This window comes from Mus caroli, unplaced genomic scaffold (assembly GCF_978045245.1).
Source record: "Mus caroli unplaced genomic scaffold, Mus_caroli_1 scaffold_19, whole genome shotgun sequence".
Taxonomy (NCBI): domain Eukaryota; kingdom Metazoa; phylum Chordata; class Mammalia; order Rodentia; family Muridae; genus Mus; species Mus caroli.
In genome coordinates, this window is record NW_028227274.1 from 73,914,497 (window position 1) to 73,942,172 (window position 27,676).

At 49.7% G+C, this 27,676-nt stretch overlaps 1 protein-coding gene across 7 annotated transcripts in view; it reads right to left on the reverse strand.

Moving 5' to 3' along the window:
* The window catches only part of Ctif (cap binding complex dependent translation initiation factor), a 267,859-nt gene that overhangs the window by 218,567 nt on the left and 21,616 nt on the right, over positions 1-27,676 (reverse strand). For 2 of the 7 annotated variants that reach the window (XM_029472082.2, XM_029472080.2), the window contains exon 1: positions 17,173-17,392. The exons of 2 other annotated variants lie outside the window; for them this stretch is intronic. The gene's annotated coding sequence lies outside the window, so the exon portion shown is untranslated. Of the gene's footprint in view, positions 1-17,172; positions 17,393-27,676 lie in introns of those variants that run through there. 3 more of the 7 variants (XM_085833741.1, XM_085833740.1, XM_085833742.1) reach the window with 3 other exon arrangements.

Consider the following 27,676-nt stretch of genomic DNA (forward strand, 5'->3'; position numbering starts at 1 on the left):
GACAGAAAGTCTAAAGAACTCTAAAGACTTCCTCCAGAGAGAGGGTAGGAAAACTGAACTGTCCCACAGACCACAAACATCACAAGCTACATTGTATGTCTTGTAAAGACAATGTTTAGGGTCTGGCTTTTTTGGTTTGAAAAAAAAAAAGTTTGTTGCTCGTTTGTTTGTGTTGGGTTTTATAAGAGAGAAAAAGGAGCCAAGGGTATGTTTGATAGCTTAAGGTGGAAGGGGTGCCTCTGCTAGCCCATGCTGAGGTAGCATCCCTTCGCCCTAACATACCAGCCATATGATGGATATAGTATGGAATAGAGTTTATTTAGGGCATGGGAAAGGGAGTTGAGAAGGGAGGAAGAAGAGGGGTGGGGGAAGAGAGGCCAGCCAGGAATACAAGGAGGGAGGGGGAAGGAGAAGGGGAGAAGAGACAGAGAGTAAGAGAGTGAGGAGATGGTGAACAGCCCCTTTTATAGTGAGTCAGGCTATTGCCAGGTAACTGTGGGGCAGAGCCTAGAAGGAAGGCTAACAGTTTGTTTGGCTGGTTGGTGCACACAGGTGTGTGTGTGTGTGTGTGTGTGTGTGTGTGTGTGTCTGTGTGTCTGTGTGTATCTGTGTCTGACTACCAAGGCTAGAAACAGGCACCAATGTCCTCTATCACAGTCAGGATATCTCCCTGAATCTGGGGCTAGCACTTTCTCTTCTAGGCTGGAAGCCGGCAAGCCCTAGAAAACCTCAAGTTCTAGGTGGTGGAACGGCACAGAGCTGGGCTGGATTCAGCCACCCGGATTCTGAGAGGATTCCTTTCCACACCCTCAGGCTGCCTCAGCAGGCAAGCATTTGAATCACCCCGCCACCCCCCAACAATTTTTTTTTCTTTTTAGACCCACAGCAGGCTTTGAAAGTGACTACACAACAGGCTGACAGTGTGCTATGCATTCTGGGTCCAGTAGACTGTGTGCACAGGCAATGGGAAGGCTCATGTCAAAGCTGTCCCCTAGACCAGCTTAGACACGCAAGTGACAAGTGATGAGGAGAGCTATCGTCTACCGCTGCCTGAGACAGCTGTCCCATGTAAGGCTCCCTTGACCGGCAGGTCACAGTTCTGTGTCAGACTAACAGGAGGCCACTAGTTGTTCTCCATATAGGAGAGCCCCTGGGAGCATCCTCAGTATATTACCTACATATGACCAGCAACATCCTTGCTGAATGGGACCTCGGCAGTCATTGAGCCTGGTGTATACTTCCAGAATCCATGGGTTCAGAAGATATTTATCTATTGTCCTGCCGGTCATTGGTAACATGGTAGTTAACACACAGTTCTTTTGTAAGCCTGGAACTGCAGCTATCCCCCCTCATGGCTCTCCAACCCCTTCCCCCCACCACCCCCATCACTGCCACCCTTGACCAGGCCTGAAACACTGTGGCGAGGGTAGATCTTAGTTCAATAAAGCTAAAACTCTCCTAGAGGCAGGGCTAAAGCCAGAAGGATGGTCCTCCTAAGCAGAACATGTGTGCCCAGCATTGCGACCAGTGCCTGCAGGAGGAACATCTTATCCGCTGGCCAAGCATGAGGAAGCGGCTCTCTGATTTCAGCAAGATTTGCCATCTCCCCAGGGATGCGCCTGTGTAGGAAATGTCATCGATATGGGACAAGCTGCCCTGGGATTGATGCCACAGGAAGCCACTTGGACTGTCCAGGAAGCTCAGTGGAAAGGAGAGAATTAGTTACTCTGTAAAATGAGAAGGGTAGACTTGTCCACCTTGCCTGGCACCATCCAAGGGAGAGGGTGGATGGCCAGGAGAACGTTCCACATTCCAGGCTGGGGTGCAGTGACAGGTTCTGACAAGACTGGGGACACTGAGCTGTTAGAACGTAAGGGAGTTCTTGGCTCTGGCTCTGCCTGTAAATATCTGTCACTGCTTCACGGTGTGCTAGGCAATGTCTAGACCCCAGGCTACCACAGTGAATGGAGACATGGCTCTGTCCTTCAGAGTGTTAAGGGGAAGCCAAAGCATCAAGAACATGGCACCAAATCCTGTCTAGAGCTCGGGGACACTTGGCAAGATGGGGCCAGAATAGTATAACCAGAGATTCCTGTGTGACCCTCCATAAGTTCTGCCCTCAGTCTTCCTATGAAAGGTGTCCTTATAAAAAGGGACACTGAGGCAGACTGCACAGAGAGAAGCCATGTTCAGAGGAAGGCAGACAGGTGAAATTGGAAGGCAGAGGACAGCCAAGCATGGGTGGTACATGCTTATGATCCGGACCTGAGCAGTCAGTGGCGGGAGGTTCCTGGGTTCCAGGCTAGGCTGAGGCACACAGTGAGACCCTGCTTAAAGCAAAGCAGGAAGCCAGGGCACACTGAAGTTTGCCATCAAAGCACCAGAAGCTAAGGAGAGCGTGGCACAGACTCCTACTCCCGCTGCCAGAAGGATCCAGCTCCGCCCACACTTGACCTCTGTCACTGAGAGACCATAAGAGGTGGTTGTGTAAGCTGAATGTTGTCCTTTGTTACAGGGACTCCAGCAAACAAACACCATCTGTGCACAACATACGTACTCACTCTGACCATGGCGATAGTTCCTATGTAGCCCAAACAGGCACCGAACCAGAAATCAATATTGCAAGCTAAACAGAGGCACTTTAGTGCTTTCTTTGGGCGGGTAACCTGGGTCCCTTACTTTACAGAGCATGGGCTTTAGAAAGTAGAGTTGTTACTAACCACACTTTGGTTCTTCTTGGGTTCACATGAAATTCTTAAGCTCATCTCAGGGTGTGCTACTGGAGCCCAGGACCTGACATGCCAACTTAGCAGGTAGGGAAGAGCCCCAAAGGGCAGGGGAAGTCTCCTCCACTGTCCACAGAAAACAAGCCCATACAGGGGCTCAGATAAAACCCACTTTTTGGTAGGCAAAAGTACAGCAATCTACGTGGACCTGTGGGTTCCAGGCCCACCAGCCAGGTCAAAGAATATAACAAGAAATATTTCTAAGTGAGGAGAGCAGGCCAGAGCCTGGGTGAGGGAGGAGGCAGGTGGAAAGGAATAGTACAGAATACAAGAGGGCTCATTTCACAATTTTCAGGCCTGACTCTGCTAGCTACCTGCTGCGTAACTATCAATCCACAGACAGCCACACTATAGCCTCTGTCCACTGCAGCTAGGTCAGCTGACAGTTTCCAAGGGTGGCAATGTGGGATGTAGTCTCCAACTGTGGTGTCTAGGGTAAGCAATTCAGTTATGGAAGTTATAGGGCCCAGGCAAGAAAATAAGGCCTTTCTTGTTCAAAATAAAAACTTCAAACTGAGCCTGATGCCCTGTATGTGCGAATGCACATGCGCATATATGTGGTGTGCGTGCTGGTGTGAGTGTGTACATATGCGTGAATATGTGTGTGGATGCATGTCTGTATATGTGTAGTGTGTGTGATTGTGTGTGTGTGTGTGTGTGAGTGTGATTGTGTGTGTGTGTGTGTGTGTGTGTGTGTGTGTGTGTATAGCAATACAAAGTGACTCCCGAAGCCTGCCTGGGTTCTCTGGTCCAAATACACTGCCCAGCACACAGTTCAGGAAGGGAAGGCGGGTGTGTCTGGTTGGAAGACGGCAGGGAGCCTTCGACACAGCACATATGTACTACTTCTGGGCCATATCAAATGACTGGTAGGAAATGGTGTCTTTAGAAGCATCTGCTATACGGTGCTTAACTAAATATCAGATATTCAGAAAATGAACTGAGTATGCTGTTAGCTGTACTAGGCCTGGGGACACCAGAGGCTGAAGCCCACCTTTGGTTCCCTCACCTCTGCTGATCACATCAACTGTACACTCTTTTGCTACCTAGTCTAGAGGACCAATGTCTTTCTTTTTGACCTTCTACAGTTGCAGAACATGGAAATAAATCTAGACTATAATTATATTTTAACTTCTGCCTGAGTGGCTAATAGTATACTTCCGGCAACATGTTAAGAAAATACTAATACCAAAAAGGGTTGCCAACAGCCAGGTAACTGTGCATGGCTTCACCGGAGTCCTTTCACATGTACTGTAAATGGGGCCTTTTCTTCAGTCTTCCAGGGGACTCCTGCAGCTGTGCTGGACTCCCTGCTCATCATTCATGGGTTCCCGTACACTTCTGCCCATGGCAGCTGACCCAAGAAACCTCCTCCAGCACTCCTTTTGAGCTGAGAGCTTCCAGCTTCCTTTGGCACACAGTGTCAGCCGCTCTTGGCCACTGAGAGAGAATTCACGGGGTGGGAGGAACAGCTAAGAACTTTGGGAAGGTCATCTATGACTATAGTCCACTCCTCTGGGGGCCAGGTCATAGGCTGGGGCTTAGAGGGGTCAACCAGTCTGGCTGTGGCTCCATTTGCTTCAGGGCCACTCAGAACGCCCCCTCCCTGCCCTCCCCCCCACCCAGTGTCACCATTGTCTGATCCATAGCAGGCAGCAGATCAATCAAGAGTAGCCCCAGGGACCTGGTGCCTTTCTTTTGTTCCCTAACCTTGAGGCCCAGAGTCAAGCCAGGGTGTGAGCAGCAGGCTTGGGCTCTGCTGTGCTGACAGCTTCATCAGGCTGGTTGCCACCTGCTAATTGCCTTCCTCAGCACCACAAGCCCTTTCTGTCCCTCTGACTGTTAACAGTGATGAGAACTGTCTGTCACACTGGGCTGGAGGCTCAGGTCCCAGTGCTTCTAATCTTCGGCTGCACTGATTGGTTGCTCTCACTTCAGGGTCAGTCCAGAGTCTGTACTTGGTTCTGGTCCATGTGGACTCGGAACTCAGGGATAATTTCCAAATCACCCCAGGGAGTTTGCTGCCTGGCAGCTGGAGGGCTTTATGGCAGCTTATTCACCGGCACCTAGGCTAACAGGGCAAGAATGAGCATAGCTCTTAAAGCCCACATGGAGAGGAGCACCACAGGAATCTAGAGGGAGCACCAAACCTAGAGGGAGAACTGAATTTAGAGGGAACACTTAATTCACCATAGGAATCTAGAAGGAGCACTGAATCCAGAGGGAGCACCAAATCCAGAGGGAGCATCAAGTCCAGAGGGAGCACCAAGTCCAGAGGGAGCACCAATTCCAGAGGGAGCATCAAGTCCAGAGGGAGCACCAATTCCAGAGGGAGCACCAAATCCAGAGGGAGCATCAAGTCCAGAGGGAGCACCAAGTCCAGAGGGAGCACCAATTCCAGAGGGAGCACTGACCACCTGCCTTCCTCCCTGACTTCACATGAGGGAGCAAACAAGGTGATGAGCACCAGGTGCCAATCGCAAAGTAGTGTCCTTTAAACTGCCTGCTCTCTCATCCTATGGTTACTGGCCAGGCTCCCCTGGGAAGAGACCGGCTTTAATACTATGGTGTAAATGTTAAGTTTCAACATGGGAGGCAAAGGATAAAGACTGGCACAAGCCAATGCGACCTGAAGATGGTACAGGGAGGAAGCAAGACAGCTGGAAAAGAGTTTTGTCTTTTCTGGTGTGGGTGCTGCCAGGGTGTTCTCCTAGGTTAGGCTGGGGCCTGGTGGATCTCTGTACTGGTGATAGCATGATACCTGGCACTGAGGTTCCAAGGAAAGCCAGAGGCTTGGTGTCTAGAGACTTAGATCTAAGGGTTCTACTCTGAGTTAACTGTGACCTTGCACGAGCTACTGCTTTAAGTCACCCTGGTTTCCATCTCTGTAAGACAGGAAGCCTGGATACTCCCAGACCCCTTTACAGTCCAAGTCTTCTAACTACGAGCCATCCGCTCCCTTCCCTGCTGCCCCATGGTCCGTGGATGGGCAGGATCGGGGAGGTAGGCTCCAGTTAGGCCTCATGGCCTGGCTGAGCAGCAGGCTGTCCTGGCTGCAGGCCAGAGCTCCACCATTTCTGGTTAGGCTGTGGCATCATCGCAGGAAGAGTAGATTCCAGGCTAAATATGGAGCCCCAGACCCAGGCTTCTCCCACCTGCAGGCCTGGGCCTAAACCTCTGCAGCTGTCAACCGACCGCAGCGCTGCCTTCCAGCCGCTCCAAATGCTGATTCAGAAACTCTATGCACAGCCAAAAAGCCGGGCGGGTCAGGAGGGCCAGAGCAACAGAGAACTTCCAGAGATATCACAATCCAGCTGTGTGAGGATTGTGATAGCTAACTCCTCTAATGGAAAATGGGAGCATGGCCGCCAGCTCAACAGCTCAGAGGAGAAGAGACGGGCAGAGTCTCGGAGTGGGCCACCAGGGAGAGGGCACAGTCTTAAATTGGGAAAGTCGCCTCCGTGAGCCAGAGCGTGTAGGATGAGATACGAGATTCCACTCTTTAAAAGAAGACCATGTGACTTTGAACCTTATTCCCACCCAGACAACAGAGAAGCACCCTACTGCTGGGAATATGGAATCAAGTTGGGTCAGAGTTTCCCATCTACGGACTCAGTCTATCTAGCCCAGGGGACATGGTGTGAGCCCCATTCCTCCCACCCTCACTCTTGTCACTAATGCAGTGGCATCTACCATACAGCCAGAGGCTCACCTGTGTCCCCCAAAGATCTACTTGAGCTTTGGCTGCCACCTCATTAGATAGGGTCACCCTAGCTTAGGACAGGCCTGAGAAGAGGAGAATCTGGGCATGGAGACATAGAGCGAAGCCCATGGGACAGTGGGGATGTAGGAAAGAGACGCATCACCACCAGTCGAAGGCAGCCCCAGAGCATTGTGGGAGTGTACATTGCACATCAGAGAGAGAAACAGTGCCAGCGGCCCATCCATACTGAAGTCCAGGAACGACAGAAACAGTAAGAGAGGAAGCACACGGATTTTGGCCTGCCTGCTTTCTCCACCAGCTGGGAGACGATCAGGGAGTGATCAGAGGAGGGACAGTGGCTCTGGAGAGACCCCCTCACAGGCAGAGCTTCTTCTGGCTTTACATCTGAAACAAAGGTTGCTCTGGAGACTGTGGAGGCAGCCCGTGCAGAAAGAAGATGCTGCCTAAAGCCAGGCAGAGGAACCAAAAGCTACCTAAGCTGCAGGAGGGGACCAAGGAAAGAGAAGGGGCATAGAGGGCAGGAGGGTCCTGGTTAGAGCTGCTAGATGGGCAGGTACTAGGAGGTTTTAAAAAAACAAAACCTCATAATGTGAACCTCAGCCTGGGTTCAGGAGCTAACAGGTGACAACAGTCACCCGGCAGGGAACGTGGGCTGGAATCACGAACTGGATTTAGGAGCTCTATTCTGGTATGACTGAGGTGCAGCTGTCCTGAGGTGGTGGTGAGAGCATCAGGGCCCAGGAACAGGGCAGCTGAGGGAAAAGCTGGGCCATGAACAGGGTCCCTGGAGAGAATGGTGACCACAAAGATCTGGGAGAGCAGGGGGATGCGGAATGCCTTTCTTACTCTAGCTGTGATGAAACGCCATGACCAAAAGCAAGTTGGGAAGGAAAGGGTTTATCCTGCGGATACAGTCTGTTACTTAGGGAGATGGGGGCAGGAGCTCATACAGGGAAGGATCCTGGAGGCAGGAGCTGGTGCAGAGAGGCCATGGAGGGTGCTGCTTACTGGCTTGTTCAGCCTGCTTTCTTATAGAACCCAGGACCACCAGCCAGTGGTGGCATCAGCCACAATGGGCTGGGCCTTCCTGTATCAATCACTAATTAAGAAAATGCTCTACATGTTTGCCAACAGCTCCATCTTCTGGGGGCATTTTCCATACTGAGGCTCCCTTCCTCTCTGATGACTCTAGCCTGTGTCAAGTTGACTAAAATTAGCCAGCCCATGGTGGGTAGGGCCAAAAGCAGCTAGAGTCAGAGGGTGAGGGTGCCTCATGAGAAGGCCACCAGGAGGGTGAGCAAGGCATAATGCCATGGACTTGGCACTTAGGAAAGTTCCTGTCATAAGGTCCCATGATGAGGTGACACCATCCTTGAAGACTTGTCCGTTTCTGAGCCTCTTGGTAAAGAAACTCCATAGTCATTGAGAGGCCGACCTGAGAAGGTGGGAGGAGCAAGAGGTGGGCGGGGCAAGAGACTAAATGAGCTTCTTGCCACCAGTGTCATTCTGGTGCAACGAAGTCTCCAGAAGTGCTCTCCAGTGAAATGTGGAACCAAGGGTTGTTCATGTCGATACATTCCTGGTTTTAGACTCACGTTTAAGTGTCATCAAGGCAGAATTTAGTGAAATGTAAAAATATATGTACAAGATTTGAAATTTTTGCAGGGTGGTGGTGGCACACACCCAGTACCCAGGGAGGCAGAGGCAGGTGGATCTCTGAGTTCCAGGCCAGCCTTGTCTACAGAGCAAGTTCCAGGAGAGCCAGGAGCCAGGGCTTCACAGAGAAGCCCTGGAGAGAGAGAGAGAGAGAGAGAGAGAGAGAGAGAGAGAGAGAGAGAGAGAGAGAGAAACAGAGAGAGAGACAGAGACAGAGACTGAGAGATTGGGATTTCAAAACAAAGCCAACAGTCTTAAATATAAATATATGTATATGTATGTGTATATATATCAGATTTGCAGATATTTCAAGCCAAGAATTATTTAGGTCACAGCCTCTCCTTTTGCCAGGAAGTCAGGTAGACAGCCAAAGCCAGGTCATTCATTAATGACAGGGCCAGGGCCAGAAGCCCCAGCTCCTAATGAGCCCTCGCTCCTGCTGCTCCCCCACGCTCCCGTGCAAGTCAAACTGATGTCAACAACCACAGATCCCATCCTAACCCCACAGAAGGGGTTGGGAGGCTCCGCTGTGGTCCTAGCTGCGCTATCAGTGGCTGGGGTTTATAGTTTTGCAAGTCTTGGCTCTGCTTTACAGACTCACAGGTATCTATGTCCATGTGGCTGTTCTATGACTTATATCTAGAAAGGTCTCCAGAGGCTACGGGTGGTGCTTTGAGGGAGATAGTGGGATCTCTAGGAGAGAGGGCAGTGTGTGTGTGTGTGTGTGTGTGTGTGTGTGTGTGTGCGTGTGAGCAGGGAGGGGGCAGCAGCAGGGTTAGGGTCTTGGGTCACTTGAAAGGGAACGTGAGATGCTGGCCTCTTCACTCTCTCTTTGCATCAGGAATTATTTCGCTACATGTCCCATCGTGACACTGTGGCCTCACTGGACATCCACAAGCAACAGGGCCAACTGACCACAGACTAAAGCCTCCCAAACTGGCAGCCAAATAACTTTAAAAAAAAAAAAATAAGTGGACTATCTCAGGAATGTATTACAGTAATAGAGAGCCAACTCACACAGGTCGTGTGCTAGCTGTGTGGGCCGTATGGGCATTATTCAGCTGTGTTTGGGGGCTGCTAAGGGAGGCCAGGCGAACTGAACCCCACCACACACCACCCTCTGCATCTTATATTAGAAATGAAGTTGTGTCTGCTGGAGCTGCCGCCTTTCCTGCCCACAGTGGCCTGCTTCACTCTGGAGTTAATTCTTCCGAGTCTCAAACTCCAGAGCGAGATAATTTTTTTTCCCTAAACTGCAAGGTGGGGGGTGGGGAGTTAAGCTTCAGATAAAGACTCTAATTAAAATAAAGAGGGAAATTTACATGATTATTTTCATAAGAAGGTAAAGAACATAAAAGATAAATTTGCACAAAGGAACAGTTTAGAGCAAGCTGGCCAGTCACCAAAGAAGGGGAGCAGGAGACAGTGGTATCCTTTCACCCTCATCACATCTGAGTGAGCAGCCAGGAGCTCAGGAGGAAGGAGTGAAAGCAGGCTGAGCAGCCTGTCTTCTGTATAGCCCAGCAAATACTGTTTAAAAAACTGTTTGAACACAGGCACGCGTGCACGCAGGCAGGCAACCTACCTTAACCTATTCAAACATGCCTGGCCAACTGTCTCCAAATTGCCCCAGGACAGGTGTCGGCTGACTCCTGACTTCGCAAAGAAGCCACTGACACATCACAGGGATCTGAGACAAAGGGTATTTACTTTCTGACTCAACTATGAAGAGTTGGGTCTGTGACACAGGAAAGGAAAGTACAGAAAATTGTGTGAGCCCATTAAAGTGCGTCCACATGCAGAGGAATTCTCGCTGGCCATGACAGAGCCATTAGGAACCCTGGCTGGCCAGCTGCTAGACCACCGTGAGCTAAGGTGCCACCTGGGAGGTGAGGCAAACAATCCTGCCCCTTGGTACCAAGGCACAGCCTCTCTCTTGCCTGGAGGTCACATCTCTAGTATGACACAGTCCCAACTAAGGATAGGACAATAATCCCACAGGCCCCTGTCTGCAGCTTTGTGTTAGTGTAAACTCCCCAAAGAGGGCTTGAGGAACGGGCACCTGCCTATGTCTGAAGAGGGCAGAGGACTGGTGTGATTCTCAGCAGCTCATTCCATCAAGGGAAGGTGCGGGGTAGGATGTACAGGCTGTGTCCCCTCCAACTCAGCCACACCCAACACTTTAAGTCCTTGGAATGACTTCTAATGTCACACAGAAGCATCTTAAACTCCTTGAAGTCAAGACAGATCAGGAGCAAGACAGCATCACTCCAGAGATTCAGGGACAGGGTGAAACCCAGGCCAAGCCAGCTCCTTCCTTAGGGTAGTAAAGTGTTTATCTCCTTCTTTAAAATGGTTTCTGTGTTCTGTTTCCCCCGCCATAGTTGGGCTCTACACAGAGTTTTCCCAGGCAAGCTTCCACAAGTGTAGACACTCTAAATACGTCCGTTCTGTCCTGGGGCTTGGTCTGCCCTGGCCTGGGAAGATGCTTTGGTCTTAGACTTTGGGCCCCAGGTAATTTCTCCGACTTCCCTCCACAAGCTCCAGACTACAGAAAAGGCAGCCATGCAGGGCCATAGGAAGTGAGTCCCCTTCACAGGACTCTGCACAGCAGCCTTTCAGACCCACAGTGGCCTCCAGGTACAGAGTCAAACTTTATTCTGATTTCCTCAGTGGTGACACAGGGCGAAAGCATTTGCCCGAATCCCCCAGGCCATGCATATACAACCCCTGCATTCTGGTCTATGTAGATGCTACTTCAGAGAAGTACGGGCCATACAGATTGAGATTCAATAACACACACAGTTGGATCTGCAAACAAATCACACAGAGCATCGGAGACTGCCAGAGATGGGGGACCTGGGAGAGAACTCGGGTTACCACAGGAGACCTACAGTGAAATCAGTGAATCAGCGACCTGGGCAGGTCACTGGCCTCCCTGGGTACTGCTATCCTTACCTATAGATGCCCCAGGAATGTGCATTCACCAGGAAGTGAGCTTAAGAAAACCACAGGCTGGGCTCTGGTTGAACTACACAAGCCTGAGTTACAGGAACCTACTTTTTGATGAGGTCTCTGGCTGACATCAATGGTTAGGACTCAGACCAGTATTTGGTAACTCTGACAATATGTTCCACACAGGAAGAATAACATACAGCTGAGAGAACAGGGTAAATAAACAGGCTGGGGTAGGAGAGGATAGAGTGACAGAAACATTTTGGCTTAGACTCTGACCAATTAGAGCCTAAATCCAGCCTCGCATCCCCAAAGTGTGGCCACATAGACATCTGTGCAGCCTGTGTATGGCTCAGAAACATCAGGACATACTGTTGAGCCTATGTCCTTGTGCAGCCCCCTTGACGAGTGTAGGGAAAGAGCAAAAGGCTGTTTTCTTCTAAACCCATCCACTACGACAAGGGATGCATTTTCCTACTTCTCCTCAAAGTTCTGGGGGAAAAAAACCCAACAGACTAGGAAATCCTCACGTTCTTTCTACAAAGCATGTGGTTTCAGCCAGGGCTCCCTATCCATTAGATACGGGGAGACTTAGCATTCAAGGCACTCTTTGTCTACCTCTTCCCATCACCCTCAGCATCATCCCCAGGCTCCCTGTAACTTGCCTACCTTGGCATCACATGTCTCATGCCCCTCCAGGCCTGGGTCAAGCCATGCTGCCTACCCAGCCTCTCATTGTTCAGCTGTCTCACTAACACTGTCTACGATACCACCCAGCTTCCGGATGGATGGACAGCTCCTTCCTCCATTCGATGGGCTGCGGAGGGCAGATAGGGATGAGTCAGGCGTATTCCGAGACTCCGCAGACCTGCTGACCTTGTTTGAAGATGATTAAAACACTAATTACAATACAGTGTGAGTAAGTAAGGCATGTGCAGCAGAGGGCATGCTGTCTGTTAATTACAAGCCTACTATGGTGCTCTCTAAAAATAGTGCGGCTCCCTCCCCTGTCAGCCTAGGGACCTGAGAATACTGCAAGCTGAACTCAGGCTCTCCTGGGTCTGTTGTCACCCACACACCTCCACACAGATCAGAGTCCTAAACACTGCACAGTGTGCAAATGGAGCAACCCGGGATGGCCTTGCAGTTGGGCCCTGGCTCACCCTTCAGGAGGACTGAGAATCTCTCAGGGTCACCACCCAGGCCCCATCCCCCAGGATCAGGTGGCAATGGGATCCCAAGGCAGGTGCTTCCATAAGTCTTGCTGTCCCTTGAGGGTCAGCATCTCCTACTGCACCCTCCTCTCTTCCTGCCAATCCCCCCACCTCACCCCCCACCAGTGCCAGCATGGAAAATGGACAAGGGACAGATGAAGAGGCACATGTACTCGTGTCTAAAGTGACACATGGCCAGCTTTTCTTCAGAGTCCAGAGCACGAGGTTTGGGCCCAGACAGGCTCTGCCCTTCAGTGAATACACCACACCAGACAAAAGGCTTCTCTGCCTCAGTTTCATTTTTTCTATCTGTGAAATAAGGAAAAGCCCACAGGGTTGATAAAAGACCGGGCAAGCTGGGGTACACTAATTGCCTTCAGCACTCAGGAGTACCCCTACCAGTGTCAGTCCCCCAACCCCATCCCCTCTGATGTCGTGTGTTGATTTCACCTCTGAGTCCCTCTGGGAGAACAGCCCATGCAGAGATGCACAGAGAGTGGGGTTGTTGACCTCATGTACGTCAGAGACTCATGAGCCAAAGGGACCACCTTGAGGCAGGAGCATCTTGGGTGGGAAAGATAGTAGGATATATAACATAATGGCAGCATTAGTGCCTTCATCCTGCAGGCCTGTGGTTAGGCTCCCAGTGTGTTCTGTGTGAATGACTCCCCTGTTTTCTCATTGGCCCAAATCCACTTGATGGAGCTCCCAGCCTTGCTGCCTAGCTAAGCCTCCACCCTGGGACTCCAGGACTCCCCCCTCACATAGACCTCTGGTATGGCCACTTCTTTTCTGGCTGCGCCTGTCCTCCACAGTACCACAGAGATCAAATCACACAGGAAATATTTTTAAGAGAAGGCATCAAGACTTCTCTCTCCCAAAGGGCCTCCCTCACTTCCTCCATCTACCCAACCCACCCTTTCCTCAGAGCTCCCATATCCCCCTCTGATGCTAAGGTGGCCCTTTGGCTCACATGACCCATGGCCATTTCCCTCTGCCTAAAAGCCTCCAGCGCTGACTTTCACCCCTTCCGTTTACACTAGCTTAGTCATACTTTTCCTGTGTAGAACCTAACTCTTCCCTGGAGCCCGACATCCCCACGCCTAGGAAGGTAATAACAGCATCCAAGTGCCAGAGTGTAGGAAGTGTTCACATTCAAGGGGACGATGATGCTCACGCTGGCCCTCGAGCTCTTTTAAGAGACAAACCACAGGGCTCCATGACCCATCAAAGCCTCTGGTTCTTGACCTCTTTAGCAGCATGAGGTACGGGCTCCATCTCACAAGGTAAGCCTTAAATCCAACATTTAAAAACTGGTTGGTGAATTCCATAACGCTTGGGCCACTGTTACACCAGTCCATCTTGCTGATGGGCCTTTTCTGTTGTAGTCTTGCCAATAGTCTATAATTTGGGGAAGGGTTCCACGGAACCCCCCTCTGACCAACAATTCAACAAAATGTAACTCATTGCTGGCACTGGACTTGGTGGCATAAGATATCTAGATGGGTCACTGTCTCCTCTATTATATACTGTCACCATTTAAATTCCTTTGTATGTATTTTAGGAAGCTTCTAAGTAGTAAGTGTCCATAGCGATTTTCCAGAGCTGCCCCTCTCCATGTTTCCTCCTTTACCCTATCCTAGGGGAATTGGACACAAAGTCCTGCCTCTAAGAAGCTAACTGCTGGGAAAGGGAAACTCAGTTTCCCCCAATGAAATGTCACACTATTGTGGACATCAACCACAGACCAGGGCAGGTCCCATGCCCGCCTAGCAGCAGTTGGCCAACATAAAACAAACATGATTTGTGTGTGTGTGTGTGTTTTCCAGTTTTGTTTGGTTGGTTGATTTTTGTTTGTTTTGAGTGAGAAAGAATATGAAGTTGGGTGGGTAAGGAGGTAAGAGGCTCTGGAGAAGCTAGAAGAGAGGAAAGAATATGATCAAAATATATGTATGAAAAAAAAATCTTAGAGAGGAGAGGGAAGGAAGGAAGTAGGGGGAGGGAAAAGGGTAGGGACCAAAGGCAGGGGGGTGGGGGGAGGGAGGAGCCACACTAGCCTGAGAGCACCTCAGACAGTCACTCTTCTCACAGCCATGGGGCATCAGAGAGAGTGCTCCCTACCCTAGCCTGGCTGCCCTCTGTTCTGTGTCAACTGAAGGAAGCACCAGCGGTGAGAGGAATCCCAAAGAGCATTGCCAGCAAGGAGAGGGGAACCGTCATCTTTACTCCAGGCACGGGCAGCAGAAAAGGAGGGGGAGAGGGATTCTTAGAACAATGTGACGTCATGGGGCCAGGATGAGGCCAGTTTGCAAACCCAAGTTCAGTAGGACTATTTCTGAAAATCTAAGGGTGAAGTGTGTCACTTGGGAGACTAGGGAGAGGTGTCTGTCATACATGTCATTCTGGGATGTGGGAGGTCTCAACAAACAAACGCCCCTGTGTATTCAGGCCTGGTATTCTGAAAACCACTCTTGCTGTCTGGCCTTCTCTCCCCATGAAATAAGAAAATCTGGAAGAACAAGTGTCTGTGATCTCAGGATGCTCGAGAGAGTGTAAGAGTCTGGCAATGACAAGATAGTATGTTATTCCATGGAGAAAAAGGTGGCTCAAAAGCCATGCTGTGCCAGGACCTGGGCTCCAGATATTAATGTGCATACAGGTGGGTATCTTAGCTCTGGGACTACACCTTCAAGATGGCAGCCAGTCTCCAGTCTCCTATGAATCTCATCCCACTGGGGACCTGCCAGGAGATCTGGTCTCTACCAATGCTCAGCCCTGGCCCAGTACTTTAGGTGAGGATTGGGCACAGAAACCAGACTACAGGACAGAAGGACAGACAGCTTAACAAAATTCCTATGAAGCAAGAAGGTACCTGGCATACTGAGACAGACAGAGCCAGAGTACCTGGGGGGGAGCATAGAAATCCCCAGGGAACCATAAAGGTCACACACAGTAGAGAGGGTCTGTAAAGTCAGGTCAAGGTCAAGACCTTAACTTTCCTTAAGCCTGATTAAGGACACACAGAATACAGTCAGTATCAGGTACGATGAACATTAAGGTCCCAAGGATGTGCCTATTAAAGGATGGTGGCCAGTAGGCTTCCGAGTGAGCATTTCTCAGCAGCCTCTACCTCCACCCTTAGTAACTGAATTCTGATGGGCAGAAATCACAGCCCAGACAGAATTCTCCCCGGAGCGAGCAAAGGAGCCTGATATTGCTCGGTGTCTTAGCTTTAGCACCTGTATCACTGGCCTCCTGAGACCTACCAATGTGCCAATGTGCCTCACCAAGCACACAGCAGGTAACTTTACACTCTGGCCTTCTGGCAATTTGTCTCCCATGTTGGATAATCAGCTAAAACCTGTATTAATATACTGCTGTTAACAGTATGCTTATACATGTAGCAATCAAGAGACAGGGCCAGAGAAATCTTTTTCTTCCTCGGTAGAGGGATGGGAGGATAGATGGGAGGAGGGTGTGAGGGTCAGACAGAATGGTTGAGAAATGGATGGGTGGATAAATGGATAACTATTTAGTAAGTCACCATTAGTCAGACATTGTAGCTCCTCCATTTAATTACCCCCCAAACAAACCAATCCCCAGTAGCACAATAAATAAATAAATAGCTACCCACAACATACTAGAACATAGCGTCATCTTTCATAATAGCCAAAAATATAGAAACACCTCCAAATTTCTACTCTCTGAGAAGGGGATAAATAAAATGTGGTATAACCATGGCAGAGGACATTACTCAGCAATGAAAAGGAATGAAGTGCGTGCATATACTACAAGACAGATGAGCCCTGAAGCAACGATGCAGAGGAAAAGGAGCTGGCCACAAAGGACTATGCATCTTACAACTGAGGACAGGTACATCTATAGAGAGATCTGGCTAATAGCTCCCCAAGGCTGAGGGGTTAAGCAGAAATGGGGGAGGCAATGCGCATGTCCTGGCATTATACGGTGGTAGTGCCCGCACAACAGGTGAACCTACCAAACCTAGCTACTTAACAACAGTGGGTTTACGGCACATACACTTTATCCTACTAAATTTTGTACTAAGAAAGAAAAGTAGACAGTGAGTGACACTGATCCCGCATGTCCTGGATAAAGATAAACTAAAAGAGAGAGGAAGACCAGATGTGTGAGGCCTCAGGCAGACAGAGGTCAGGTCTTCTCTCAGCACGGGAGGAGTCAGGTCTCCTCTCAGCACAGGAATCCTCCATGCTGCCTCTGGGTTGGGATCTTTCTTGTGGAAGAACGGAACAATAATAAGTTTGTTTCTTTCTGGATACCCTTTCCCCACCCTCGGGGCCTGACATGGGGACACGTGTCACTTGGGCAGCACTGTTCTAGAGCCACAATATCCCAGATCCATTGGCTTGCATCGGCCGGCTTGTTAAGCTCTGTGTCATGCCATGCCCTGGCCATCCCAGCACAGCTCTGGCCTCCTGGATCTTTATAGGGGAACGCAGGCCTGCAGGCCTCCCACCTGCGTTTATTATATGGTTTCATAGCATTCCCTAAGCAGACATGCGTTCTGTTCCGCTCGATGATTCTTCTCTCGTGGAGGCTCCCTTTGCACATTTGCGACTGTAGCTTACGCTACAAAGTACTCTTAACACCACACATTCTATCTTGGTGCGCCTCAGCAGGCTAAGGATACTTAGCAATTACAGTCATCTAGAATATCCTCTTTTCTCAATGCAGAAAACAGCACAACAAAATCAGACAAAGGACAAGTCCTGAGCTCCCAGCACAGGATGATAAGGAAGGAGAACCAGAAGTTACAGTCAAGATGAAGGAACCTGGAAAGGAAGAATGCAAGCCCCACCTGTGTCCTTTTGTCCTGAGCCTTCGGGTCCCGCGCCTATCCTACACACGGGACACTGTGGAGCTGTGTTCCACGAGGTTTTACTATAGGTAGCGTCAGCTGGCACAGCAAATGTGAAAGCAGGGACTCTTTCCCGTCTGGGGTGGCCTTTCACCTAGTTCACCTATTGATTTCTGCTCTTTGTGTTACAAAGAAAGAAGAGTCACCAGTGAGCAGGGTGCCAGGATGAGGGCGATGGAGAAGGGACAGGCAAAGGCCCTCCAAGAACCGAAAACAGGACATCACAGTACCACCCACCCCCACCTCCAGACACCCCCACCTCCAGACACCCGGCAGCTGCTCGTTCTTCTATGGTTTGAGCTTACCAGGAAAAACAGCAGCAGGTCAGAGGAGGCGGGGACGAACTGCAGTGCACGGGGTGGCACTACACAGGCTGGCGGACTCAAAGGCATACACACGTCTGACCCTCCAAAGGTCAACTCTGTGAGTGATCATACTTCCATGGAAACACAGGTCACTTCTAACTATGCCTGGCCCAGGCAGACAGCACACTGTGGACAGGGCTACCATCCAAGCCCAGGGATGCGCGCTCCACAGACCCATATTATTCTTTAGCAGAAAAGAACACACATGCAGTACATTATGTGTCAAGGTGCTCTAATCTTCGGTCCACTGTTCCATGGGGCGTACCTCCCCACCTGCCCAGCATACCAAGGGGCCCTCTCTATACATGCTTGTAGTTGCCTCCAGAGAGCTAAAAGCAAGACCTGGGTTCAGCAAAGCACTTCATTTCCTGAGGTCCCGGCTGAGCATCAACCCTCCCTCGACAGTTCACCCAGGACAGAGACTAGGCATGCAATGTGGAAGCTGCCACCAACCAAAGGCAAGAATCACAGCCACGTGCACAAGGTGGCCTTTGCAAAGAATACACTCGCAGCACATCATGTGTCAAGGACAGGCTTGAGAAAGTACAGACGATAGATGCCACAGGAGGACAGGGCCAGCCCTTGGGTCCCAGGGACTGTCTACCCCTCTGGCCTTGTTGTGGGTCTCCGGGATGCCTATCCCCTATGCTGTCTGGTGCTGGCCTCTGAAGTACCCAGGCTCCATCCTTAGCGCTTTCACAGAGCAACACAGGATCTGACTGCATTGTTCCTGAACCCCTCAAAGGCAAAAGAGAAGTGCAAATTAGCCTAATTAAAGGTGATGCTGTTTACAGGAAGGAGCATCCTGGCACGTCGCCTAGAGTCTCTCCCCAGCCAGCTTTCAGGGCACAGGGTTTGGAGGTGGTTGAGTGGAAGCTACAGCTCTGTCACTCAGCTGTGTCATCACAGGGACAGCTGTCTGAGAGGAAAGAGTCACTCCCCTTACAGAGCATTGTGGGGCTCCTGAGACAAGATGGAGACCAAGGGAGGTAAACTTAGCACACTCTACAGTGGCCCACTCCTCCTAAAGATGGCTGGCTCAGCCTCCTCAGAGAAAGAAATGGCCTTCTTCTGGACAGACGAACGACTCGAGGGAAGGAGGTCCCCAGCTCTGCCCACCACCAGCTCCTGGACCCTCTCATTGCATCGTTAATCTTTCCCATCTGGATCGAGACCAGTTGTTCTCAGCCTTCCTAACGCTGCAGCCCTTTAATACAGTTCCTCGTGTCGTGGTGATTCCAACCGTAAAATTACTTCATTGCTATTTCATAACTGTCATTTTGCTATTGATATGAATCATAATGTAAATATCTGATATGCAGGGTATCTGCTATGTGACCCCATGAAAGGATCATTAGAACCCACAAAGGGGTCAAGACCCACAGGTTGAGATCTAGATGCAGTCTTCAAGGGGACAGATGACTAACTAATATTGCTATTCTCACACTTGAGAGGCCAGAGAGGAAACAATCTTGGACTAGGGCACATACAAAGATATCCCAAGAGTTAAGAGCCTAGCAGTCCAAGACTATATCTGGTGAAAAAGCTGCTGAGTGAACAGTCTGCACGACTCCTCATGTGTGACCTTTTGACTGCTCGGGGTTTGATCCCGGGAAAGCCTAGCCTAGCAGCTTTTCTCCAGAGGTCTGGGGAACCGGTACCTTGACCCAGCCCACCCACATGAGACCACCAAGCTGAGAGGAAAACCTAGCCAATAATGGAGCTGTGTCCTAGAGAGACATGGAGGGTTTTGGCTACCCTGGCTGATAACTCACTGACAGAGAAACCCTCCACTACCATGAGCCCCACCCAAAATGCAGAATTATGAGCAAGTATTCAGGTCATCTTTTTTTTTTTGACAGTAATTTAGGCTTAATTCTTTAATGCAGGATCAGACAACTAAAGCAAAAGATCTGTGAAGAATGAAACAGAAGCCAAAGTGCCAGGGAGGGAGCCAAGGGTCCCTGGTATCCCATTACCCCAGTGAGTGATGCTCCTCCACACACAGCGACCAGGGCACCAGAGACCTCCCTCTTGGGGTAAGGGCAGGAAGGCCTCCTGGCCATGGTAGTGACAGAAAGAGGTAAGCTGAGGAGAGGAGACTTGGCATGGTGACTGCAGACTGGGCCTGGGGACACCAGATGCCATTCCCTGGAAGGTGACAGTGACAGCCGAGCATTGATGAGCCCTCCTGTTCCGTGTGACGATGCTAGCCTCCCAAGGGACCAAAATGTGGCAGAGTGCAGGATATGGAAGCCAGGCAAGCACTGAGTAGGCTACGGTTTGTGCAGTCAGCATGCTGGGTCATGGTGGGCGTGGCCCTCCTCTACAGGGCGTCCCTACCCCCACCCCTCTAGTTCCCAGTTCTGTTCTGAGATCCAGGTCATCCTGGAACTCCCACTGCAGCCTCTGCTTTCTGTGGTTTCCCATCTTCTGAAGAGTGTGTGCCTGGGCAATCACTGGGACACAGCTATAACAAGCTGGATAGCCTGCTATTTGTATTTCCTTTAGAAAACTGTAAGAGCTGCACATTTCCCCAGTTCCATATGTTTATAGGTATAAACACACACTCGGGGAGGCAAATGCACAGACAGGATTTCTACTATGAGGTGAGCATTTTGGAGATACTACCCAAGGGTGGACCAATGAGACAGAGTGGAGGTCCCAGGGCAAAGAGCTGAACAGGGATGCATCTGACGTCAGGTCCTACAGTCATATGTTTTGACCTGCCTGGCTAAGCTAGCACACTGTTGATGGTGAAGGCCCGTCTGTGATGTTAGGCTCCACGGTGAAGTCCAGATCCTGCACAGTACAGCCTGCGCAGCCTCAGAGCTCATTGGCAGCCACCATGCCCTCTCTACCCGAGAAGATGCCCATTCTCACGCTGTTCTTGGAGACTGTTCTGCAGTGTGTGCCAAAGACCCTTCCAACTATCAACACCTTTTCTCTTTCCACGTGTTCTCTCCACGGTGACAGACAAGTCCCACACGCAGCACTAACTGCCATGGGAATAAAAACACAGACACTGTCCCCAGGTTAATTGATATCGGATTCCTGTACCACCTAAGAGCTGTGCAAATTTGGCCGACTTAGCCAACCTCTCTGATCTGCAGTTTCTTCATTTACAAAGCCAGGAGATTCATTTTCACTTCCAACAGCAGGGAAGAGACCCAGGCTTCTCCCTTCCACTCCTCTTGGGCTCTGGGATGGTTAATTGTTTATGTTAACATGGTGAGGCTGAGACACACAGTCTCTGGGTCAAACCCATCTGGTTGTTAACATGAAAGTATGTTTCCTATGTGATTAACATTTACAATGGGCTGACTTTAAGTTAAAGCAAATGACTGTCTATAATGTGGCTGGGCTTAATCCAATCAAAAGGCCACAAGAACAAAGGCAGATTTCTCAAAGAGGCGGGAAGACTACATAGGCATCCTGTCTGGGTTTCTGAATGTACAGCTCTGTAGATGAAGAATGCAGGACAGATCTTCACACAGCCTCCCACAAGCCAGCCTACCTTCCAGACCTCAGCGTGCCAGCCCCCACAATCACATGTGCCGGAGCCTGGGCTAGAGCCTGCGACATTCTGCTGCCATCTTCTGGGGATCCCAACTGAGCCAGGCTCCTTGAAGCCAGGTGCTAAATGTGATTAGCCTTGTGTACAGGGTCAAGCTCTGACCATCAGAAGTAGAGGACTGCCACCCACATAGAAGACAGGAAGATGAAGGCTGATGGAGTCATGTGTAAGAACTGTCACACACCCAGCAGGAACTAGGGAGGGTCGTGTTGTTGATATGCAAGGCAGCAACAGGATTTCTAGGCAGAAGACACAGAAAAGCATCCTCAGGATATAAGAATGAGAAGGAAATCCTGAGAAGAGAAATAAGATTGGCACCTGCTGTGGTCAGAACTGCTAGTTTCTGCTGATAGGGACTAAGTAAGTTATGGGAAAATAATGTCAGGGATTTTCTTCAAATCCCCATGGGCAGGGTAGACCAAGAGTTTGCATGTTATATAGAAACGGAGGGTGCTGGGTGGAGGACTCAAAGGGTCATCACAGGGCCTTGTCCTCTTTTGATCATAAAAGATTTTGATAACTTGTTAACACCAGGAGGAAGAATCTGAGAAAGAAGTGAGGAGATGAGGGGTGGGGGCAGACTGTGACAGGACAAAAACTATTGTTCGTTCCATTGTTTGTAGATTATGCCATTGCAGTGAGAATTTGGTTTTTTTTAAATTAAGAAAGAAATGAAAACAAACAAACAAACAAAAAACAAAACAAAAACAAAAACCCCAAAACACATGGAGATAGTTATGCGTTTTCATTTTAATCCCAGGAATGAGATATGGGGCTGTTTCAGACTGACTACAGCAGCTGACTATGATTTGCCTCGTGCTCCCGCAGGGACGTGATTTTGCCAGCTGCAGATAGTTTCTTCGATAGTGTGACGTTTGGAATTCTGGGGTCTTTTCAGAGGGTAGATAAATGCTAGGGCCTCAAGAGGTTGTTGGGTTGTTGGTTGTTGTTGTTGGTTACAGTTTGTTAAGCAGTCGTGTACAAAGAAACAACAAGAAGAAATTAGACATTCTGAGTGTGAAAATCACACTTGCACCAAGGAACTCAACACCCCTAGTCAGTAATCTAACAATAACGTTGCTCCCTTTCTGACCTCTGACTTACTCCACAGTTGGGAGTGGGGGTCTCTTTCCTTTCCTCTCTATCCTGTTTTCTCTCTTATCTAGTGTCAGGGGTTAAAAGGGTGGGAAAAGGGTGGAGAAGAATGGAACAAAGTAGCAAAAGACATCTACATGCTATTTCTTTAAAAAAAAACAAAAAACTACTGACTGAGGCAAAAGTCACATAACATGAAATTAACCAATTCAGGCATTTTGAAGTACAACCAAGGAACGTTCAGCACATTGACACCATTGCAAAACCATCACTGAAACATTCCCATCAGCCCTCTGAACACCATAACCAGTGACTCTCAGATGTCTTTCCATCAGCGCTGGGCAAGTACTAACCTGAGGGCTATCTCTACAGAGCAAGCAGTTGTGGGGAATCCACACAGACTCCACAGCATGTGGCTCTGTGTCTGCTTTCCTTGACTCTACTGTCAGCTCACTACCTGTGATGAGATGCTCATGACCTCCCATAGGTGAGGCTTCCCTACATTGTAACACACATGGATACTTTGTTTCTTTTCACGGCTGTACAGAAATGCCCTATTGCATTTATCCATTCATCTCCGGATGGGCATGGGTTTTTCTTTTCTTTTCTTTTCCTTTCTTTTCCTTTCTTCTCTTTTCTCTTCTCTTCTCCTTTCTTTCTTTTTTTTTAACTCTGATTTATTTTTAACTAAGTATGCAGTCTCTTTGAGTCGATTTTTAAACTAGTTTCTAAAGAGGATATATCTGTGCACCATACTTATAATCCCAGTACTCAGGAGGCTGAAGCAGGAGGATCATGAGCTTGTGGTCAATCTGAATTACACAGTGTCAAGGAAAAATAAAAAAGGAAGTTTCTCATAGACAGAGAAGGCAGGATGGAGACATGGGGTAGATTCACTGAAAAGGTATTGGCTTGAAAAAATAATGAAAAGCATCAAAATATAAAAACAAAATGAATGGTAAATCGTAATCCCATAATACAGAGAAGTATTGGGAATGCAGCTTCCCACATATTTTATGATTACCTCTAGTAGAGAAGTACTCGGGTCCTGGCTAAAATAAAGCCTAGGGGAGCAGGCATGAGCCTGAGCTACAACAAGGGGCTGCACCCAGGTGAAATGACATCCATTGCTGTTACACACTGACCTCAGACTGTCCCCAAGGCCTCACCTGACTCTACTGAGCTCCCTAAGGCCCGGGCTGAGGCTTCTACTTCCAGTGTGTGCCCAGAGCGTTCCCGCAGCGCAGTCCTGGGCAGATGACACCAAGCAGGCAGGGTCTAATTAGACCAGGATGCTCTCATCATCTCCCATCAGGCCCCTTCTCTTAAAGGTTCTACCTCCTCCACACCATTACACTGGAGACCTAGACTGCAATGCATGAATCCTGGGGGACAAACTGCATCCAGCTATAACAGGTTCCTCTGAGTCTCTGCCACACTCACTGGGTCCCTGCAGCAGCATCTACTATATGCCATATGGTGCTGAACACCACAGAGAAAATCAGCACAGAGCCCAGTCCCCAGGGAGCAGCTGGCCCTCCCTGGGCTCAGTCTTAGAGCATGCCAGCACTGAAGTTGCTAGGATTCTAGGCTCTGAAAAGACCTCTGCTGGCATGAAGGGGCAACAAGCCCCACCCCCATGCCCAGAAAGCAGCCAGCAGCTTGGTGACAAGAAAGTCAAGGCCATCCATATCTTCACAGACCACAAATGAAGACTCCTAGCTCGAGGGCCAGGTAGGAATTAAGCACAACTCAGAACAGCCAGCCATAGACCTCCTGCTCAGGCCAGGCAAAAGCACTAGAAAACAGCTTTGCAACCAGGAGGGTAGCTGCCTCTGCCCTGGTCCTCGGTGTCTGGCTTCCTCACCCGCACCCTTGTGGCCTGCCCACCTCTGTAGCAGGCTTCTTCAATTGCCTTCACATACTCCAAATCCGGGGTCCACACAGAAGAATCCGAAGGCCCCACCCCTGGCCATCTAACCCAGGACTTGACCTAGCCTGTTTCTTTGACCTTAGCCTCTCCTCTGGCCAGACCAAACCAGACTGCCCGAGGCCTATGATTTGGCTCTCTGCTTGCTCAGTGCTTCCCTAAGAGGTCTTTACTGATTCCTCAAGGTAGACAGGGTACCCCCACCGCCTCCCAGAGCTCACATCCCTCTCTTCTCCTGCCTGTCTTTCCTGCTCTAGGGCGCAATCTCTTCAGGCCTATGCATCCCTTGAAGGAGGGACTCTCTCAGTCCTCTAATGTGACCCATGAGAGGTCACATTGCCCTGAACTCAGCCCAGCTCCTGCCCAGCACAGAGTAAATTCTCAGTGACTATTCCCGACGGGAGGAGGACTCTAAATCCAACCAATAGCATCTGGCTTTACAAAGCGTCTCTTCACCCAGGAAGGGAAGTGATCTTCCTGGAAGGGCAGCTTTGATGAGCTGAGGATTTTGTACAATTCCCTGCTGCAGCATGGATCTCACAGAGTTCCCTGGTTAGGCATGCTCTTCCTCAGCCTGCCCCTATTGGATAACGGTTTCCTTTGGATTTCCATGGTGCCCAGCAGTGGACATCCTGCATCCCTATAGAGAAGACTAGAAGTTCATCAAAGAACTTGATTCTCATTGGCAGGTTGAAAGTGCTAATAAGAGTTTATATAACACCCGGTATGCCTTGAACAATATCATCTTGCCCCCTAACTGGAGGAGGCCAGTGTCACTGTCCCCAAAGACAGAAGTGAAGAAAGTCAACCATGCTACTGACATAGATAGAAGCCAGTGCTGGCTCATCAGACATAAATAAAATCAGTGGCCAGATAGCTAGCTGGTGCTGTCTACCCCTGACTTACAGCAAAGGCAGGGGATGGCCAGTTCAGATGCTCAGCAATGAGTGTGCAGGGCTGGGGACTGAGTTGCCCTTCAGAGGAGAAAGATTGAGCAACAGGCTAATTGCAGGCTGCCTCCCTGCTTTTAATGGCTAGGCTGGAAAATGGAGTGCTTTAACCACATAGCACTAAATCAAATCATTTCTCAGGCATACTGGCGAGGCTGGGCACTTAAAGGAAACCTGTTATGAAACCTTTTATAAAGCAAGTTCACTGAACCTTTTGAAATCAGCGGTTAATTTCTGGAATTCTTTTAAGAAGAGCTTAATGCACATTTGCTGGGTGCCCCAAGCCCCTCGAATCCCTGTTTGCCTTGTGGGATTTCTCCCTTGTACCCTCCCCTAGACGGCGTAGGTTCCCTGTATTGTACAAGCTTTCCCCAGGGTGTGCCTTACCATTCATAAGGGGGTCCATGGTGGATGTGCTGAAAGAATGGTATACCCCAAATTCATGTGACAGTTCTGCCCTCCCCCCCAGTATTTCAGAGCATGACTAGATTCAGAGATATTAAGGAGGTATTTAAGGTAAAGGGAGGTCCTAGGTGGGTCCTACCCCAATCTGACAGGTAGGTGTCTAAGAAGGGGAGATACAGATACAACCATGCCAATGAACTTGAAACTGCAAGCAGAAGATGGCTGTCTGTGAGCCAAGAAGAAAGGCTTTGGAAGAAACCAAGCCCTCTAGTACCTTGCCCTGGACTTCCAGCCTTCAGAACTGCTAAGAAACAAATGTCTGTTGTTTAAGCCACCCTGTCCTTGGCCTGAGCACAGAGAGGCAGACTGAGTCTGTCTGGCGCCCATGATCTGAGACCTTGGGCAGAGATGTAGCCCAAGGCTCCTCCGACCCTCCCTCCCACCCCAACCCTCTCCCACTGCCCTGCTCAGCTCCCTTGCCCACTGGGATGCACAAAGCCCGAACTCTTGCCTCATCCTCTGAGGCTCTGATGCTGAGAGGGCAAGCGCTGTCATTTACTCACAGGAAACAGTCTTCTCTCTCACTTCTGCTGTCTGTTGGGTGCAGGGTGCCAATATGTGAAGGAGATCCTCACACCAGCCTGGCTTTTTCTTCTTCTTTTTTTAAAAATTTCCTTCTGAAATTAACACCCAGCTTCCCGCCCCCCCCCCAAAGCATTTTCACATTTAAAAGAAAAAAAAATCTGTTTTCATTCTACAGTTGAAGTCAACCAAGGTTTGGAGTGAGAGCCTAATTCATAACTTACTGGGTAGGTCTGGGTCTCTGGATCATATTCCTGTCCCCTTCTGCATGTCCTGCTGGGCCTTCCCTCCTGGCTCCCTTCTGCCCTCCCGGCTCACTGCTGGGTTCTACTGTGTCTCCATAACTTGAGCAGATCCCCGAATCTGAACTGACCCCACCCCCACTCTCGATGCTTTTAGCTGCTCACCTCTCACCCCCCCGCTTGGTCTGGGGTCTGGCCTTGTCCCTAGAGGGCCACAGACTGACCCTCAAGTGTGGTTTTGTGACTTCCCAGGGTAGCCCTGCTGCCACCACACACACTTTCTAGAGGTTGATGGTACCACATCCTTAAACCTCTACACATATGAAGTAAAGAAACCTCATTGCTTTCTAAATCGAGCCTGACTCTGATGTTTTGTTACGGTAATATAAACCTAAGATACCCTCCAAGCACCAACCCCACGGTGCAACAGACCAGCCGCACCGGAGAAGAAACAGGCATAGCCCCAGTGATATGCACCACACAGCACGGCCACACTCCAGACCAGGAAACTAGAAAACAGTGGCCCACCTGTGACTCCACGCTGTGACAGGAAGAACATGAGACGGAAGTCACCACGTGGCCTCTGGTCCTGTGCCAGATTCAAACCCTTGTGTGACACTTCTAGGCCCCCTGAGTATCCTGGCAAAACCTAGAAACTGACACAGTCTCCCTGGCCACAAAGAAAGCAGGAGGGAACTTAGGCAATTCACAAACGACAGCTCAAATGAGTGGCACCTGGTGTTATTTCAAGATCCAACAATCCAGCCAACTGCTCAGCTGTTTCCTGTAGTGGGAGGACAAGGACAGCAGCCAGGAAGCTCAGACCCCAGTAGGCACTCTGCCCAGAAGGTCGCAGATGAGGGCTGTAAGTGCCCAGGGCTGCTTGAAATGCATCAGGGAATTGAGTGCCCGGTCTCTTGTATCATGTGAGAGGTGCAGACAGTGCCAGGGTAATAAACAGAGTCGGGTGCAAATCAAGATCTCAGACTAAATAGGTATGCAAGTTTATTTAGCATAATTGTATTGTGGCCAGTTGCCACAAAGGAGGGAGGTGGTGTAAGGTATAAAGATAAACACAGCAGTTCAGGCTTCTTCAGAAGTAGTTTAATGCAACGAAGTGGCGGTGAAGTGGCGCCTAGTTGCAGGACTTCCCTAAGAACTATTGAAATGCACCTGCTTAAGCCACACTCTCACATGTAAATTCCTAGAGAGACAAACGTTGATTTCCCACAATGGCTATTCACTAAGTTCAGGGGCAGGATTAACTAAGTTCAGGGGCAGGAGAGATGGCCCAGTGG